The sequence below is a fragment of the Anser brachyrhynchus genome, assembly GCF_964034855.1.
Source record: "Anser brachyrhynchus genome assembly, chromosome: 6".
Lineage (NCBI taxonomy): Eukaryota > Metazoa > Chordata > Aves > Anseriformes > Anatidae > Anser > Anser brachyrhynchus.
This window is the reverse complement of record NC_137700.1, coordinates 11,303,060-11,320,387: the sequence shown is the minus strand read 5'-3', so window position 1 is coordinate 11,320,387 and position 17,328 is coordinate 11,303,060. Positions and strand designations below refer to the sequence as shown.

General features: G+C 42.3%; 1 protein-coding gene across 21 annotated transcripts in view; it reads right to left on the bottom strand.

Moving 5' to 3' along the window:
- The window catches only part of ZMIZ1 (zinc finger MIZ-type containing 1), a 353,591-nt gene that overhangs the window by 78,539 nt on the left and 257,724 nt on the right, over positions 1-17,328 (bottom strand). For 2 of the 21 annotated variants that reach the window (XM_080598342.1, XM_080598345.1), the window contains exon 1: positions 14,159-14,735. The exons of 17 other annotated variants lie outside the window; for them this stretch is intronic. The gene's annotated coding sequence lies outside the window, so the exon portion shown is untranslated. 2 more of the 21 variants (XM_080598344.1, XM_080598341.1) reach the window with 2 other exon arrangements.

Here is a 17,328-nt window from a genome sequence, read left to right as displayed (position 1 = left end):
ACACTAGGCTTTCTGTAGGGCTGAAGCCTTAAGGTCTGGTCTGAGCTTAGGTTCTTCCCCTTTTTCTGTTTCAATGACATAGAAACTTTTCATAGTCATTAAGAGAATTGAGAAAATTCAGTTTATGAAACAGCTCAATTCTGTAAGTATTAAAAACTAAACACAAATTACTGATTTGATTGCTTTTACTCTAAAATAATATTTAAAGTAATCAGAATGCAGATGAGAATATAATTCATTTTCAAAAAGAGAAAATACCTACAGCAAAATAACCCAAGTAACTTGGCAGAGGACGTGGCTCCTGCCTGCAAGCACACAGAGTACAGGAACACTTGGGAACTGAGAGATGCTCCATTTCTGAGCTCAGGACAGGCTTCCCCAGGTAGGAAGACAAACGGCTGTGCAAACCAGATTCAGCTTATGAGAAATTCTAGCCCTACCTTGGGCAGCGGGTTTGTCAATCACTATTTTATCATTTTATTTGTCATTTTGGATTCATTTGACTGTTACATCAGCTGCATGTTACCGTTGGATTAATGAGGTATTTAAAAGGGCTAAACATGATATTCTAAGACAAGAGATTATCAAGTGCTAGAACTAGTTATTATGCTTAAACTGTGAGTATATGGAGAGAAGCTGCCCCACGCTACTGTCGTTTGATCCAAATACCGGATATTTGTCAAAACTTAAAAGATAAGCAGAAAAATGAAGAATCGTATTTCTGGAGAGGCAAACCAACACTGGAGAAAGGAGACCAGCAGCAACATTTATCTTCAAACAGATCTTCCAAATACAGTTAAAGACCATTTGGCTGGAAAAATGGACCACATCAATTTTGGTGTAAAAGGCATAACTGTATTTTAATTCATTTACAAAAGGCTCACAGATGTGGTTTAGACAAAAGCTGCTCAAGTTGCAAATATGCCTTTCTCTGGCAAGTCCCAGTTTCTTTCCGAAGGGTAGGTCGCTGCATGGAAGAGCAAAAAACACCAAGCAGCCTTGGGAATATATAAAAAAAAGTTTTTACTCAGAGCTAGGCTAGAGTTGAATATTTTTATAATGAAACCAGGCTAAACTGCTTTGTCAGGAAATTATCAAAGGAAACACAGCTGAGGTTGCTGAAAGAGCAAGAAGTGTTTGGATGCCTTTTGGTCAACAGTTTGGGGCAACTAAGAATTCAGTGAAGAATATAAAAGATGTTGCTGTCAATAAAGTCAAGCCTATTTGAGTAGAGTTCATAATTTCTTTGATAGTTCTTCATATCTGAAACTCAAAAGAAAACACAGGGTGGGATAAGTCCTTCTGGACTGAAACCTCCAAATTAAGTATAAGTCTGCATCAGACTGATCCTAAAGATGACCCTTGAGGAGTAAAGCTTTATTTATGCAATTCTACAATGCCAAGGAGAATCTCGTGGACCATTTTTGTGCACAAATTTTTAAATGCCAGCCTTTTTTCCATGCAGAATTGTAGACTATGTTTACTGTCATTCATGGATGCTAAAACAAAAAGAAAAATCATGCTTTGGGGAACAGGCTAGAGAGAGGCTGAGAAATACCCATGAGGGTGTCTTTGGAAACAAATTTCCTAGAACACACACCTCGGCTAACCTTGAGCTCTCAGTACGTTTTCAAACTCCCTGCACTGACTAAAGGAACAGTCTGTGTTTGAACACACAGTATGAGATAACAACAGAGCGCTAACCCAGAAAACAGAGCTCAGTGAACAGGCTGGGAAGTTCATATAAGCAGTAAAAGGTGCTTCCAGAAGTATGTTTCTTACCTTTTCTATACCTGGTGATCATTTCAGTAGATATTCTGCCAGAACAACCACCCTCAAAAAGTTTGATATATGTGTCTATTGCAAATACAGTTTGTATCAGCAAAGAAAAGTGATTTTGCTAGTTTATGGCTTATACTAATTCCTCAAGTGAAACAAGCTGTATCAGCAAAAGGACATTTTTGTTGTAGAACTATACCTACCCTAGCACTTTTGCCTGTATTGAGAGTTGTAAATAATCACAGTCCTTAGCATTTCCATGCTCACCCAAGTTTTATGTGTATATCTCACTTTAGGTGATCTCATTTGCACTGCACAAAATTCCTTGTCCTTGTAGCTTAATGTCTTTCTTCCAGGTTTTAGAGGGATCACTGAAAGCAAGTAACAAACTGTCTTCCAAAAGGCGCCTGCCTTTCACGCTGCGTAACACTCAAGTTCAGTGGAGAGCAGGTAAAGTCTCAGAGCTCACGTTATGAAAAGGGAAGTATACACAGCTCTGCAGGGAAATGTTAACAGGCTGTGTGAGGTGAGCATAAGTTACCAGTCTGACTGCTAGTTTATAGCAGCCATAGTTTAACTTCAATTTTAAAAGCTAGAAAATCCATAATTACCACAGAATGATTGGTTTGGTAATCTTTCCTTCCCCTCTCTCTTTTTTTCTCTTGTCCTGTCTTACTTAACTGCACTTTGAAGCCGCAGCTCAGGTCTTGTCTCTCTCTCAGATAGGTGGCTCTACCTTCCAGCTTTTAAGGGAGAAATTGCCATCACCGGAGGAAATCTGATTATGGATTATTTTGCTGCTTGAGTCAATGCTGGTATATCTAGATGTAACTACTCATACAGTATGTAACATAATCTTCAATCTCTAGTGTAATTAGGAAGAAAAAGGGGAGTTAAGGACAGGCCAGAAATATCTTAATCATCAATGAAATCTGCAGCAGAAGCTTCTGGAGAGAAGCACTTAGATTCTTCCCCCTAGGGTACTTGATTCATGCAAAACTGATCTCGAAACAGATTAGGCAAACAATGAAAATACATATGGGAAAACTCAACTGTAGACTCTAGTTTTAGATGGTGACAACTGGTAAAAATTTTCAGAAATGCCTTGGTCTGTTAACAATCTAAAGTCCTCTGAAGATGACTTTGAAAATTTTGCCAAATACTATGAGTGAAACTGCACAACAGCTTGAAATGGCATAAATTAGAAGGGTGGCTTATGGTGATTCCTCTGATAGAAAACTGAGATCCACAATTAGCCTTCAGTTTAAGGTAACAAGAGCTTTTTCAAGTGAGATTTTTGAAAAATTATCAACTGTTTGGCATGCTTTGTGAAGATCAACAAATACAGAGACATTTCAGCGTAAAGACAATGAATAATAAATATTACTTTCACAGTAACTTTCATATTGCAGTAAGACAGACATTTTGACAGTCAGGGTACTGCACAAATGCAGGCACAGAAGCAAGAAGTGAGGCAATGTTAGGGAAAAGTGCCATCGTATGCTAAACAGAGTTGAAACTAGGGAGAAGCGAGCAACAGAGGAAATACTCCGGCTATTTAGGTCTCCACTAAAACCAGAGGGTCTTTAACTCACATACAGTATTATTTTATGATCAGACTTTGCCTCATTTAAATAAATTTTCTCATTTCAATCTGCTTTGGGTCACTCTGTCACCTTTTGCAATTTGTACACCCTTAAACTGATTAAATGGCTGGAAAAGCAAATGCATATTTCAAGTAAAGTACCTGTCTCCCATTATTTTGGATGATACAGGCAAAGTCTGAGTGTTCATATGGGTCGGGCATATGTGCTCCAGATACAGAAGAGACATTTGTAATTGAGAAATAGAAAGCTCAGAGTAAAACATACCGCTAACAGAAACTATTACAACCAGGAATCAACACTGAGGATGAAATAATCTAAGCACTGACAGAGGTCCCATTTTCCAATGATCTGCATCAGCTTTATGCGATTTGACGCTAAGATGAACTCAGCAGAGAATCAGATCTGATGAATCTGGCACTGTGGAAAGCTGCTTGTCTGAGTGCGAAACTGTTTTTTCCTTGCTGTTAAATCAAAATGTATTAAAAAGTAGGTATTTGAGTCCTTGTGAAACAGCTAAATAAACAACAGTGAGTACCGTAAGGAGACATTTGTTGTTCCCCAGTTTTTCCAAGCTGTTTTCATGTCTTTGCCATGAAAGTAGAAATGGCAACAGTTCAGGTACTTCCTCTTAAGACAGCTATATAACCTTCAAAACATTGTTTCCTAGGAGCCAAAAAGCATCTTAAATTTTCACCAACAGGCAGCCACTGCTCGGGAGGAGTCTTTTCTCTCAACCAAACAATTAATCCTGATCCACTTTGAACTCTTCCAAAATGCTGTGGACAATTTTATTCGAAAAGAAAACTGTCGATGACATGTCTGTCACTCGTATCCCAAGACAAGCACAGAAAACAGTGTAATGTCTGGCTTGCTACCACAAGCTCATCATTTTTGCATCTGCTAGCAACAGCTGATGAGATCATTCACTAGACTGTCATGAAGTAAAAATATACCCGTAAATATACTCAAGCTCTCGGATCACAAGGGACAGCCCATCTCGTGACAATCTCCATGGTTGCCTGATGACTGACTTCACTCTTATCTCTATCCCTTCCTGCTTCTTGCCATGGGGGCCCTGGGAAATTCTTGGGATTTGTATGCCAAAGGAAAGGGAAGCACACTTATAACTGCTACAGGGTCAAGATTTCGGAGCATTCCAGCTCAGGATTTCGTACTGAGCATAACTGCTCTTGGACGCTCTCAAAAATTAAACAGGTGTTTACTCTTCCTGGAAGATAGTTGTTTGCCCGTTTGTTTTCTTTGCTTAGAACATGGAAGGCAATTTGTTCCAGCATCCATCCTAATTATTGTTACCTCAAATAATCCGAACTCTTTAGGAGGAGGGGAGGTTTATTTATTTATTTTTTAAAAAGAGACTAATCTCTATACACAGTTTAATATCAGAAACCACATTTTGTTTTGCATTCTTACCTTCCCTGATTGTTTACATCTCCATTGTTTTCTTATAGCACAATCTCTGTAATAGGTCTTTTCCTTGCATCTGAAATGGCTGCAGTGCATTTCCCTCTATCTGGTATGGATAAGGTCTCAAACAAGATATTTTCAAACACCAGCATTTCGTTAGCTTTCCCTCTTCCCTTACCTTAAGTTACCCTGGTGGTGGTAAGAAACTGAGTCACTGGCCACTACTTCAGAAGTGAAAGTCAAATCGGCTTTTAACTAAATAAAGTCACATTAGCAGCTTGCAATAATTTGAAGCAAATAGCTCAGACACCACAACCTCACAAAGACCGGAGACTGCTCTGAAGAGGGACTCAGGATGCAGGCTCAGATAAGGTGACCTGCCGAACTCAGCTACTGGCTGTGTACAAAATCGGTTGTATTGCTGCTTCTACTGCACATTTCCATTTCTTCTGGCTATGACACATGTAATTTTTGACAGTTCAGAAACATTACAGAGTCTCTGATGGTGTTACAATCACAGGGAGACCACCAAGGTACTACGACCACTTTTAGCAATTCAGTTGAGAACGGATGAGCAAAAGGTAAGGTGTCTTGCATCTCTAGTACTACCCACTGCTCAGGACAAAGTACAGGAGTGGTAAATACAGGTAACCGTGCAGTGTTACCATCCTCACAGCACTCGCTCCGCAGACGAACAGCCGACACCAGTTTGCAGGGCTGTCAGCCCAGTGCCTTCTGTGCGCGCTAAATTGACTCCAAACCCCTCGCAAAGCAGGACTGACATTCCCTTCTAGCTCATGTCATCGCATGGCGCCTGCTGACTGACAAATGCACATAATGAAGTGTCATGACTGCTTACTTAAAGGAACACGTTCCCACTGAAATATCTGCACAGCTTAACGGGTGCTCTACAGGTGCAAGAGACAAAGAAGAAGCCAAAAAAGACAACTGAGACGCCACATTTTCCCTCATATATATATGCCAAGGAAACCAATTATTTTTTTTGCAGTTTTTAAAGTGCTACTAGGAAGTAAAAACAAAACAAGCAAGAAAAAACACTTCAGCCAGGTCAAATGCGTGTTCAAGCAAAGGTAAGAAACCACTTAAAGCTCTTAGAGGATTATAAGTCCCCTTGACAGGTCTGATAATTTTCAAGGCCTAATTCCATTATAGTATCTGGCAGCCTGCAAGGGCACATTTTACTAACTATAGGCCACCAGGTCATGATAGATGTTGACAGAGAACATTAAAGGTTAAGTAGATGTAAGACCATAAAACATTTCAAGCTGTACAGTGCCAACAGTGTTAACTAGCAAACATGGAGCCGTTTGAGAGGAGAAAAATATAGTTGGGTCTTTCACCAACTGCAGTCACGGGGGATCCTAGAAGAACCAGGTGTCCGGGGTGGGCACTGGGCACGTTCACATTACGTGAAAATCCTTTATGCTTGATCAAAGTCATGTTACTCATGATTTATAAAGAGTAAGACTGGATTAAATAACATGGGCAGGTTAAGAAAACATACCGACACCACAGATTTACTAGTCCTGCTCAGCTGAGCAGCCCCACACCTGCGGTTCAGCTCCTCACAGAGGACTCCCCAGGCACACCCCAGCAGCAGAGTCAGAGCACGCAGCTGCCTCCGTGTCACAGGATGTCGTTTTGACTTTGAAAAGCAGCACTTGGACCCTCAGTGACGATGGTGTGAGCCAACAGTTAAGACAATTCAGCAAGACAGTAATTTTCTCCTAAATCCCCTACAAAACTTTTTCAAGAATAACTGCATAACCGCTGCAGGTGGCAATGCACACTTCAGCGATGCTGAGAGCATTCATGCACCACGTTTATGCAGCAGTTAACCTTGTAGTCATTAAATAAACATAAAAACTGAAACTAGTATTTCACATTCCACATTGGGCAACAGAAAAGAAGGTGTCACATGGATGTCTGATACAGAAGATGCTGCCTGTGTATACACAAAAGGCTTGAAGCTCTTCAGCATACTCTCTTCTACATGGCACTATGAGGATATTCACTCATAAATCATCATCATTTTTATTTGTTTGTTTGTTTTTGAAGGAAAAAAAAAAGATCTCCTCTGAGTGACATCTATCGGGATAATAAACTGCCACCACCGCAAACAATTAAATTAAAAGCTGTTCAATATGTAAGGGGGGAGGGAGCTGACTACTGACCAAGTCTGACATACAAATAGCTTGCTAATTTGTCAGTGAGCCAAAATAAATGGAATGGGCTGGCTACAGGTGCAGGTAAATGCCGCAGGAAAAGACATCAATAAATCATTTAGCTCTCTCTAACATTCTAGATTACAGTCATTTAACACGAAGGACATCTCTGCCTTTGCAACATGATTCGTGAGTGCTTCAAGTGAACCATTTTAAGTCAGCAGTTAAGATGGGACTTGAAAAATTCGTGGTTTTTTGTTTGTTTGTTTGTTTTTTTCTCATTTCTTATAATCAACTCCTAGCAGAAGTTACAAAGGCATCTTCTGTTCTGTTTACTGCAAAACGCAAAATCAAGATTTTGGGTTATTACGTAAAAATGATCAACTACCTCTCCAAGTCCAAAACTCTCTTGATGAAAGAATAAATCTCCCCCTGGTATTTTTTATAGATGGAGAAATGAAGAAGCAGCTTCCTGAGTATCTGGCAATCCATAAGGACAACATTCCAGTCTTGCTAAATTTAGAAGTGTCTATATGGAAGGGTGAAAACAGTCGGTCATGGTTTATTATACTTATTCCTTACAAGTCCCCATAATTCTTCAAATATTTCTTTAAAAAGCCACCCACTGGCTATCTCATCTCTCTGCTCAAACACCATCTGCAGGGCCCTTTCTCTGTGAAAATGGCACAAGGAGCCACAAATAATGACAGCCAGAAGCTTAATTGCATGTTCAGAAGAAGGTGACCCTCATATTAGGACCAGGAACACAAACGCACAAGGGCCATCTATACTTCTATTTTTCAAAGAGCTTAAAGGTATATACAGGAGCCATAAATAAAGCCAGTTAGTAAAATGATTAAGATCTCTGGTATCTAATGGATAAGGCCATATAAAAGCTTATATGGACGTTTCTGGTTTTACCCTGATTCCAAAGCAACTTTTCTCTAATAATGTGTATTTCTTGACAGCCACAAATTACTTTGGATAGTCACTTAGAAGACCTTCCAGATAAATCAGCCAATTAAGAAACTACAGTATTTCCACCCTGAGGAATATTTAGAAAACATTTATAGCCATTTAGAAAGCTGACTGCAATAGGACAGTTTCACAATACCTTCAGGAAGACAACGTGGTTGAGAAGCTTCCTCCAGACTAACCTCTCATTTGCCCTATTGCTGGAAAAGCAGTAAGAATGCGTATGAATGAAAAGGTAAGCAGGAACATGAAGGAAGATTGAACGTTACCATTTCTTGGTTCCAAAAATATGCCATGCTATTACACCTAGGATGGTAGGAACTTTTACACGCTTAGAACCACACGTAACAGCTAGGCACACTGCCAAACATGCATTACGACTCAGAGCTACCAGCCGAATTTGGATGGAACCCCAGCTACAGTTCCCAAGTTCACTAAGGTATCACCAAACTCAGCAAAAAACCACAAAGGGTATGACACAACCCCATGGCACATCTGTCTGAGCAGTATGGCTGGAGTTAAATCTATTGTCAGCAACAAAATGAGAATGTTGAGAAATATCAGTAGCAGACCCCGTTAACAGAACCAGGAAGACCTGCAAGCTGCTCAAGGCAGTCAAATAACAGCCTGTGATCAATAGAAGCAAATACTGCTGGCAGATCAAGCAGGATCAAGACTACATAAGCCACTGCAATCTGTATGAATAAGTAAATCATGACAGGCTCCTTTGAAAGCCTCGGTGTTAGGGCAATGCTTGAAAAACTCAACTTTCTTAAACAGTTGGATGGTGCTGGTACATAAGCGTGAAAGTAATGGTACTGTTAGCACCCTTCTGGGGTGTCTGACTAGAATACAGATAAACAAATGTCAATGTAAAAGAGTAATTTTTTAATCTTCCTGCTACATAGTAATGCAGAAAATAAGGCAATTTCTTGTTAATAAACTGCTGAATGTACTAAACCACTAAAGCAAACAAGAAGTCAGTAAAGCTGGTTAGCAGAACTAATTGAGTACTGAAAACAGTCATCTCACAATCTGCTCTTAGCAGTCTTGGTTACCTTTTTGGACTCAATAAAAGATACCCAAGAATACGTGGAGGAGCGATTTTACGAGCCTTCCAGATTGTCCTACTTCTGCTTCCACTGAACCTCTACCAGCTTCATTTATAACTGTTAGGTCAGAATTATTTTTAAAATCCAGTACAAAATAGTTTTAATAACAAGCATGCAGAAGAAGGAACTCATCCGCATATTACAACAAATATAATTCTAATGAGCTTGCATTTACCAACAATTGTGGTTTTTCATCTGCTTCCAGGATTTCAACATAGACATGAGTGCAGCTTGCCTACCTACTGAAATTTAAGGGATTTAAGGGATGCTCAGGAGGTACAGAAAACATTAACTTTTAACAAGTAGAGGAATTAGAAATTGATATACAAACATAAAAGGTTATTCATCAAACTGATGAGAGCTGTACTTCAGTTACAATAAACAACAAGAATTAGGAGCTTAGCTGGGTTTCTGAACATTTTATTGGTACTAATAAAGACAACTGAGAAGAAAATTAACTTTTTTTCTGGAATAGATCAAACTGCCACTGGTCACGCTGGATTACTGTCAACAGAATGAGCCCCAACAAGCTCAGAATCAGGATCAGTAACACACTCCAGAGAATGCAAGACGTTTGAGAATGATCCAGGTCAACAACTGAAGAAATGTTTAACACCTATTACAGGTAGGCTGAGTGGCAGCCTTCCACGCTGCTTTAGTAATTACTGTCCCAGTGTCACTCATTCTGTAACCATACCCTGTCTTGATCTTACAGAGAAAATTCTGAAGTGAACTTCCAATTAATAATCAGGAAAAAAACTGGTCTGCGTTCATTCTGGGCTTCTCTCGTCTCTGCACCAAATTCTCAGTGCAAGAGCCTACGTGTGTGCCAGACTGGCTGGCTGCTTTTGCATCGATGATTAATGGATATGCACTCTTCACCATGCCTTAAAAGCTATTACTGCTCTGCTTTATTCTGCATTTGTGTAGCTCTGATAATTATTGAAACACACTTTTTATTTTGAAGGCTAGCTCTCCTGTTACATTCCAATTTAAAAGTTTTTGTTCAGGCATTTCAAATTGTTCTGATATTGAGGAAGCTGTTTTGGGGCATTTATTTGTCCTTACAGGCCTTATGGCTCACCTTCGCCAGCTTCCTCTGATGGTGACCTGCTGATGTCTTACCGACCTCTGGAGAGGGGTGGCAACGCAGGCAGGTGGGAGAGCTGGTCTCCTTTCACCTGCACCCTTTATCAAACTTGGCAGTACTCTAAACCTCCCTTAACTTTATCCAAGTGACACTGGGTTGGGGAACACCCGTTTCTATAAGGGTGCTTCTTCAAATTTTGGGCATAGGAGAACCAATGGGAGGGGAGGGCTGGAGTGCCAAGCTTTCTAGTAAACGCACACAACACTTGCAAGTTACTTCCTGAGCTAGTATTTTATATACCTAAACATCCTTTTGCTAAAGCGTTTTACAAGCAGGTATACCAGGTGGAATTTCTTTCCCTGTCCTGCTGGTAGAAGAATCAAGAGTGATTAACACAAACTATTTTTTCCGATGTGTTAACTTTTCATTATTTCTACAAGGACCTGCTCATTTCTCTCACTGTAAACTAATGATCAATAACTCCACACTACAGCAAAACAGGCGTCATGGCTAGTGTTTTTTCACAGCCCTTTCTGGTTTATTCTGGAAGAGCAACACAAGGCAAATCATCAGAGCAAACTCTAGGAAATTCAGAGGACTGGGGACGTTTGTTACAGCACTTTTTCTTAAACCCCCAGGTTACACCTATGATGCACTGCAGGCCGTACGTACCCTGCGAGGTCCCCGAGGTGTACACCATCGGCTCAGCCTGCGCAGCTATCCGCATGGCTCAGCGGGGCTGCTGCGGGGGCTCACCTCACATCGCTCAGCCCTAGCTCCAATGCCTCCGCACCATCCTGCAGTCACCGATGGCTGAGCAGAGCTGGGGAAGCCCTGCTGTCCAGCTGCTTATGGGTACTTTCAGAGGTGTCTGTGACAGATGCTTCCTCTGGCTGTTCCACCAAGGATAAAACAAGTTTTCTGCAAGAGAAGCCCTGAGGAAGTTATTTCCTGGGGCAGTCTCTCTTCTTACGTTGAGAGGAACAAAACCAGAGAGCTTAGAGCTTCTTCATCTAGATCTCTGGAACATCACTTCATTTAGCAATGTTCCACATAGTAAGGTTTCGTTTTGTTTTACTTTTTATTTTTCCCTGGCTAGCTCTTACCATTTTGGTGTAAAATATAATATTATCTTCTTTTGTCGTGAGAGAAAAGCTACATTACAACTGTAAAATCCCATAGAGTGAATTTCCTCTTGGTTGCACTCTGCTGAGATTTCTTGTTGCTGTTGATCAGCAACTCCCTTTTGCTGGTGTCCTGATTACGAGAACGTATGGCTACTGCAGCCAAGCAGCCTTGCATTGTCACAGCCCCAGTTGTCACAGTTGTCACAGCCCCGGTGACAACTCAAGCTAGCATGGGAACGTCTGTGTCATCAGCTTGGCTTGTAACACAGAAAAACACAATTCTCTTGGACAAGCTACACATCTAGTAATTGCTGGGGATTTTTGGGGGGTGGGGAAGTTGAGTTGGATCCAGTGGCTGTTGGTCTGATTGCTGTATTAACCTTAATGGCAACAGAAAGCCTATTTTCTTAGACTCTTCCCTCTGAACTATCTCACCCTAATTAAAACTGTACCTGTTACTACAGCAAATTAGTTTATTAATTGAGCCCAAAGTATCCTCTATTATTCTCTCACTGTTAGTTTGAACACTCACGGTTTTTGGTTTGTAACCAACAATTTGTGTGTTACACGGGCACTGCCTTTCTTGGGTGCTGACACAGCAGCCAGCATCAGGCTTCCAGGAGTAAATGCCACTTGCAGCACAAGCAACACAAACAAGAGCACGTGTTTCTCTGAAGTATGAACACAACATTTCTGTCAGAACCACCCAGACATCAGATCTCAAGAGCACAGATCTGACATTCGCACCCATTCTACCACAAATGTAAACTAAGTCAGATGCTTAAGACTAACTTTTAAACCTCTCTCATGATCAGTGTTTTCAATTGCTACCACGAAACTGGACTTTGTCAGTTCAGGCAGCTTCCTTGCTTGTGAAAAGTCACTGTATTTGCAGGCATATTTCCCCAGAGATTTTCTGAGAGGTCCTCCAGAAAGGGGCAAGGTGTGTGTGTGGGGGATCAATTTCATGTTAAGTTTTTTTAATAAAAAATGTCATCCTAATTTCAAAACTGAGTCTCTGGTAGCACTCCTCTGCTGGCTTAAAATCCAACTGAAGCATTACGGATTGAGTTCTTCTGAAGTAAATTTACATAAAAGCAAACTTTTGTTCTCAAGTTCTACTCTGGTTTAACTGCCATTTTAATTTCAGTAGTAAGTGAAAAGAGGAACAAAATCCTGCTAAGCTGATCAGTGTCAGTGCAGAGGAAACATGCTTTTGCTCAACTGAGAGGAGCTTCTACTTTTCTGCATTTTAGTTAGCCACTGATATTACTTTCTTTACCAATATAACTGCAATAAAGTTCTAACTTACAGAAAAACTAAAGGAAATAATGGATTACTTACAGCAATTTTAATTGGGTCTGAATTTTATGTACTTCCATTTCCAGGTGGTGTTTTGGCCTTACTACCTGCTTCTCTCAGGTCATTCCAGCCCAACTGCCTGGTTAGCACAACCTTACTGAGACACGACTTCTTAAAAGCAACTGTCTGCACAGTAGCTTCTCTCTCCAGAACCTGCAGATCTGCACAACCAACATCAGCCTCTGTAGTTTCCTGAGCAAAGATAAGTTGTTGCCTGAAATGAGGGCTCAAATTGGCCATTTCAGCCAGTCAGCTCTGTCTAGATGAAGTGTCTATTCGATCCAAAGTCCATAGGCACTACAGGATTTTCAGCCAGACCTTCACAAGGGCTCACCTGAACTCAGAGTCAAGTAGTTTTACATGAGTGAAGTCAGCGCTGCTTTTGACAGTGACTTCAGTGACACAGGATCTGATACTGACAGTGCTTTAGACAAAACCTATTGCACTTTGTGCTGCGATTTTACTGATGGGAGAGCTGCTATCTACAACAGCAAGTCTCTTTCCCCAACAAACCACGGTGTTGATGCTTGCTGGGTTCAAACACCTGAGATGCAAACACTGAAGCCGTCTCAATCTGTTGTGCTTATTTTTTGCAGTACATTAATCTGCACCGTCTTATTCAGGTGAAAATTATTGCTTGCTTTAAATCAAGTAACTAAAACAAAAAAACAACACTCCCTGCACCATGTAGGAGTCTCAACTTCCACTCTGACATCACCAGTTTTAAACTTTCTGAAAACTCCTTAAACCATATGCAAATTATATCATCTCTTTAGCTTTTACACCAGCAAAGAAATAAACAAGACAGTTATTATTAGTAAATACAAGGGGCAAAAAACTTGTCATCTCAAACACCCAAGACTGCCACTGACACGCATACTTCTTGGGAGTTGTCTTTGAACCCACTTGCCACGGACGCACGCTGTTTGTGAGTTATGCATGACAAGGTCTTTATAAAGACAGCAAAAATGAAATGGTGGCAGCAGGATTGTCGTTGCTGCTCACAGAACAGCACATCACATTTTGACAGTGCCAGGCAGGCTAAAGTTGAAGAAAATACCACTGATGATTGCTGCTGCATTTTGGTTTTATGATTGCAGGTAAAATAAACAAGATTCTCATGCAAAAAATAATAAAAGAAAAAACATTTCACCCTCTAAAATAAAAACATCATAAAGCAGTTAAATGAGCCAGATGTGAATTTCCCTCTCGCATCCCAAAATCTCACAAGGGGCAAACACAACGAGCGGTAACTGTATGCAAATCTGTCCCAGTTTCCTGCTGGAGCTGCCTTTCCTCCCCTGGTGCTGCTGTTTCCATCTGACAACATGCAGCACTGCCTTACCCACAATGCACCCGCTCGCTGCCACACGCACGCACACACACACACTCGGACAGGCTGACACACACACACACACACACACACACACACACACACACACACACACACGTACACACACGCACACACCCCCTCCCCCCGAAGAAACCAACTTACCCACAAGTTAGCTTTCATTCAAAAAAACTAGTCTTCCTTTGCTCCCCCTCCTCTGTTTTTTCCTGCCTCTCTTCTGCTGCAGAAAAAGGCCACATATGTCTGAAAGCACTTCTAGGCAGAAACCATCTAGTGCAGAACAAAGACAGCCGGGGTTGCCTTAATCTCAGCACAAGGCAGCCAGTAGCTATTTTCAAGCTTGTTCTCTCTCCCCCCTCTGAGGGCACCCTGCTCTGTTTCTCCCTCTCTCTCTCCTCTTTGCCTGTCCAGCTACTGCACAACACACATCAATTATTCATTGCTTGTCTCCCGGTTTCCAGGCAAAACCAATCACAGATGGAGTCTTGCTAATGGGCTCATACCGTACTTGCCAACAGGCTATTTGTGCTCAAGCTACAACCCTCTAGAGACAATAAAGAGAATCAGGTTAAGCTTTAAAACTTCACACATACGCGAACAGACCTAAAACAGCAATATACATGTAAGCATCCATATGACATTGCTTAGGAGTACGTCTTCAGCAGACGGCATGGAAAAAGGCTGCTTTAAATCTTCTGAAAGGGTTTTAAGAAAATCAAACACTCAGAAAATCTCACCTCAGCTGCATGTTACTGATATTGATGGTTTTCTTTTCTGCCTCTAGTGCTCCATCTCTTGCTTTCCCATTACACCTCTCCCTCCTCCTCTCATACTCATACACACGCACGCACACGCGTACACACACACGCGCGCACACACGCAGCCACAGCCACTTTGCCAGAAGGAAGGGAGAGAGAGAGAAACAGAGAGAGGAGGAAAAAAAAAAAAAAAAACAGCAGGCAGCTCACATTTCAAACTTGCAAGGAGGGGTGGTGCTTAAACCACCAGGACAAAGCCTCCCTCTCTGGCATGCAGCCAAAATACTAAAATAAATCCCCTTGATCAATTAATTGGAAGCAACACTTGTCCAAGTCCGCATAACAAACCATTAAGGGCATCGAGGCTGAAAAGTCTTTAGATTCGGAAAATCTTACACACTTGTTTCCCCCCTCCCCTGTTTGCTGAATGCTGTTGACTAAATCCATCAAACTAGGCACGCTAATTAGCGTCCAGAGCGGCTGCTGCAGTGGAGCAGCGCTGGCGGCGCCCAGCACAGTTGTGCTTGGGCCAGGAAACCTGCGTGGGTTTGTACCTGGGCTGGGCTGTACCTGTGTGGGACTGTACCGGGGCTGGGCTGTACCTGTGTGGGACTGTACCAGGGCTGGGCTGTACCTGTCTGGGACTGTACCGGGGCTGGGCTGTACCTGTGTGGGACTGTACCGGGGCTGGGCTGTACCTGCGTGGGGCTGTACCTGTGCTGGGTTGTACCTGTGTGGGGCTCTACCTGGGCTGAGCTGTACCTGGGCCAGGATGTACCTGTGTGGGGCTCTAACTGGGCCAGGCTGGTACCTGCGTGGGGCTGTCTGTACCTGGCCACACACGGGTCTACTTGGACATGCTGAGCCTGTTAGTGAAGCAGCAGGTGTGTGTTTATTGCTGATGGCACTGCAGGCTGCAACAGTGCTAACCACCTAGGTGGTAACCGGCCACTCATCGCCTTGCTCTTGCCTGACAGAACAAGTGTTCTCCTTTGCCCGCAGACAGGGAAACTGAGGCAGGCGGCACAGAGCTGTGGTTTGCTGGTGGGAGTTACCAGGATACCAGACAGCCTTGGTTTGGTTGCTTCGTTGCTTTGTTTTTTGGTGTGTTTTTGTTTAAGTTTGGAGCCCAGACCTTGAGCACTGCCTGGTGCTCCTTCCTCCCACCACCAAGCACCTTTCCCATGCACCTCCCTCAGTTACACACAAGTTTTACATAAGTTCCACATTTCAGTTTGTGCCGCAGCATAGCCTGTTTCATTAAAACCTTTGGTGCAAGGCCTTTGACGATACCGAAGAGAACACCTCCCCCACCAAACATAAAAAGGAACAGGAAGCCAACGTGACAAAGCTGTCTCCTCTTGGGAGGAGGACGGGCAGTTGCAGCCCAGAGCCAGCCTTTTCCTGCCAGCCCCTGCAGCATGGAGCCACTTCCCCACAGGACCTCGGCTCCTCACGGGCGGCCGGCCCGCACGGCCCAGCAAGGGAGCGAACACAGCCCAAGCAACGAGAAAGGAGGCCTACAGGGAAAAAAACAGAAATACCGGCAATCCAGCAAAATTCCTTCCAGCTAAAAAATGGCCTCAGCTTTCCCTGCCACGTTTACAGTCACTTAATTCTGCTTTATAAACACCTCAGCAGACAGAGTCTGCAACATGACAGATCGGAACAGCGAACTATCACAGATATCAAAGAACACTTCTTCTCAGAAAAGTGATTCCACAAAAGAGCATTGTCAGATTTCATGGTGTGGTGTTTTTTTTTGTTTGTTTTTGTTTTTTTTTCCTTCAGCAAATCAACTTCAAACAAGTAAGAGGTATGTGTGCTTTCCTCCCAGCTTCCTCTCCTGCAGCCTCAGCTCCAGGTCAGGCCGCCAAGCATGGCTATGGCTTTCTCCTGTTGGCTATTGCAACGAGCAGCATGGCAAACCAGGCTCGTGGTGGTATTTCTGCAACCTCCAAGCTGCACAATGGGGCTGAAGGAAGAGTTCTGACGCAACATGCCCACTACAGGTGTTACCAACACGGTGTTAGGCCCGGAGCATCTTTATCCATAGGGGATAGTCCCTACGACACGGCAAAGACTTGAGCCAGATCCTCAGGAACCAAGGCAGGCCCACAGGCCTGACAGAACCAACCGTTAAACAAAATGGCGTCTCAATCCCAGTTCATCAAATTTGAGACTCGGTCGCGCAAGAAAAGTACAGAACCCCATGAAACTGTTTCTGTGGCCTTTCAGAGTGGACGGATGCTTAAGGGAGATGTAAATTATACAGCTAGGCGGGCAGAATAGATAAATAGCATGAGTTTTAGAGGAGGTTATTTGGGACTGGCAAAGCATTAAGAGGTATATGTTGATAATGCAAAGAAAGACCAAACTCCCTACAGCAAGGTACCTGCACTGAGTTCAGACTTCGTGGTTGCAAATGGAATTTATAATTGACTATAACTGCGTAAATTCTAGATAAACATAGCATATATTTTTGTGTTTGTTTCAGGTTTTACTGCATTTACAAAATTTTCTCACAGTTGTTATGGTGTTATTTCATATCTCAAA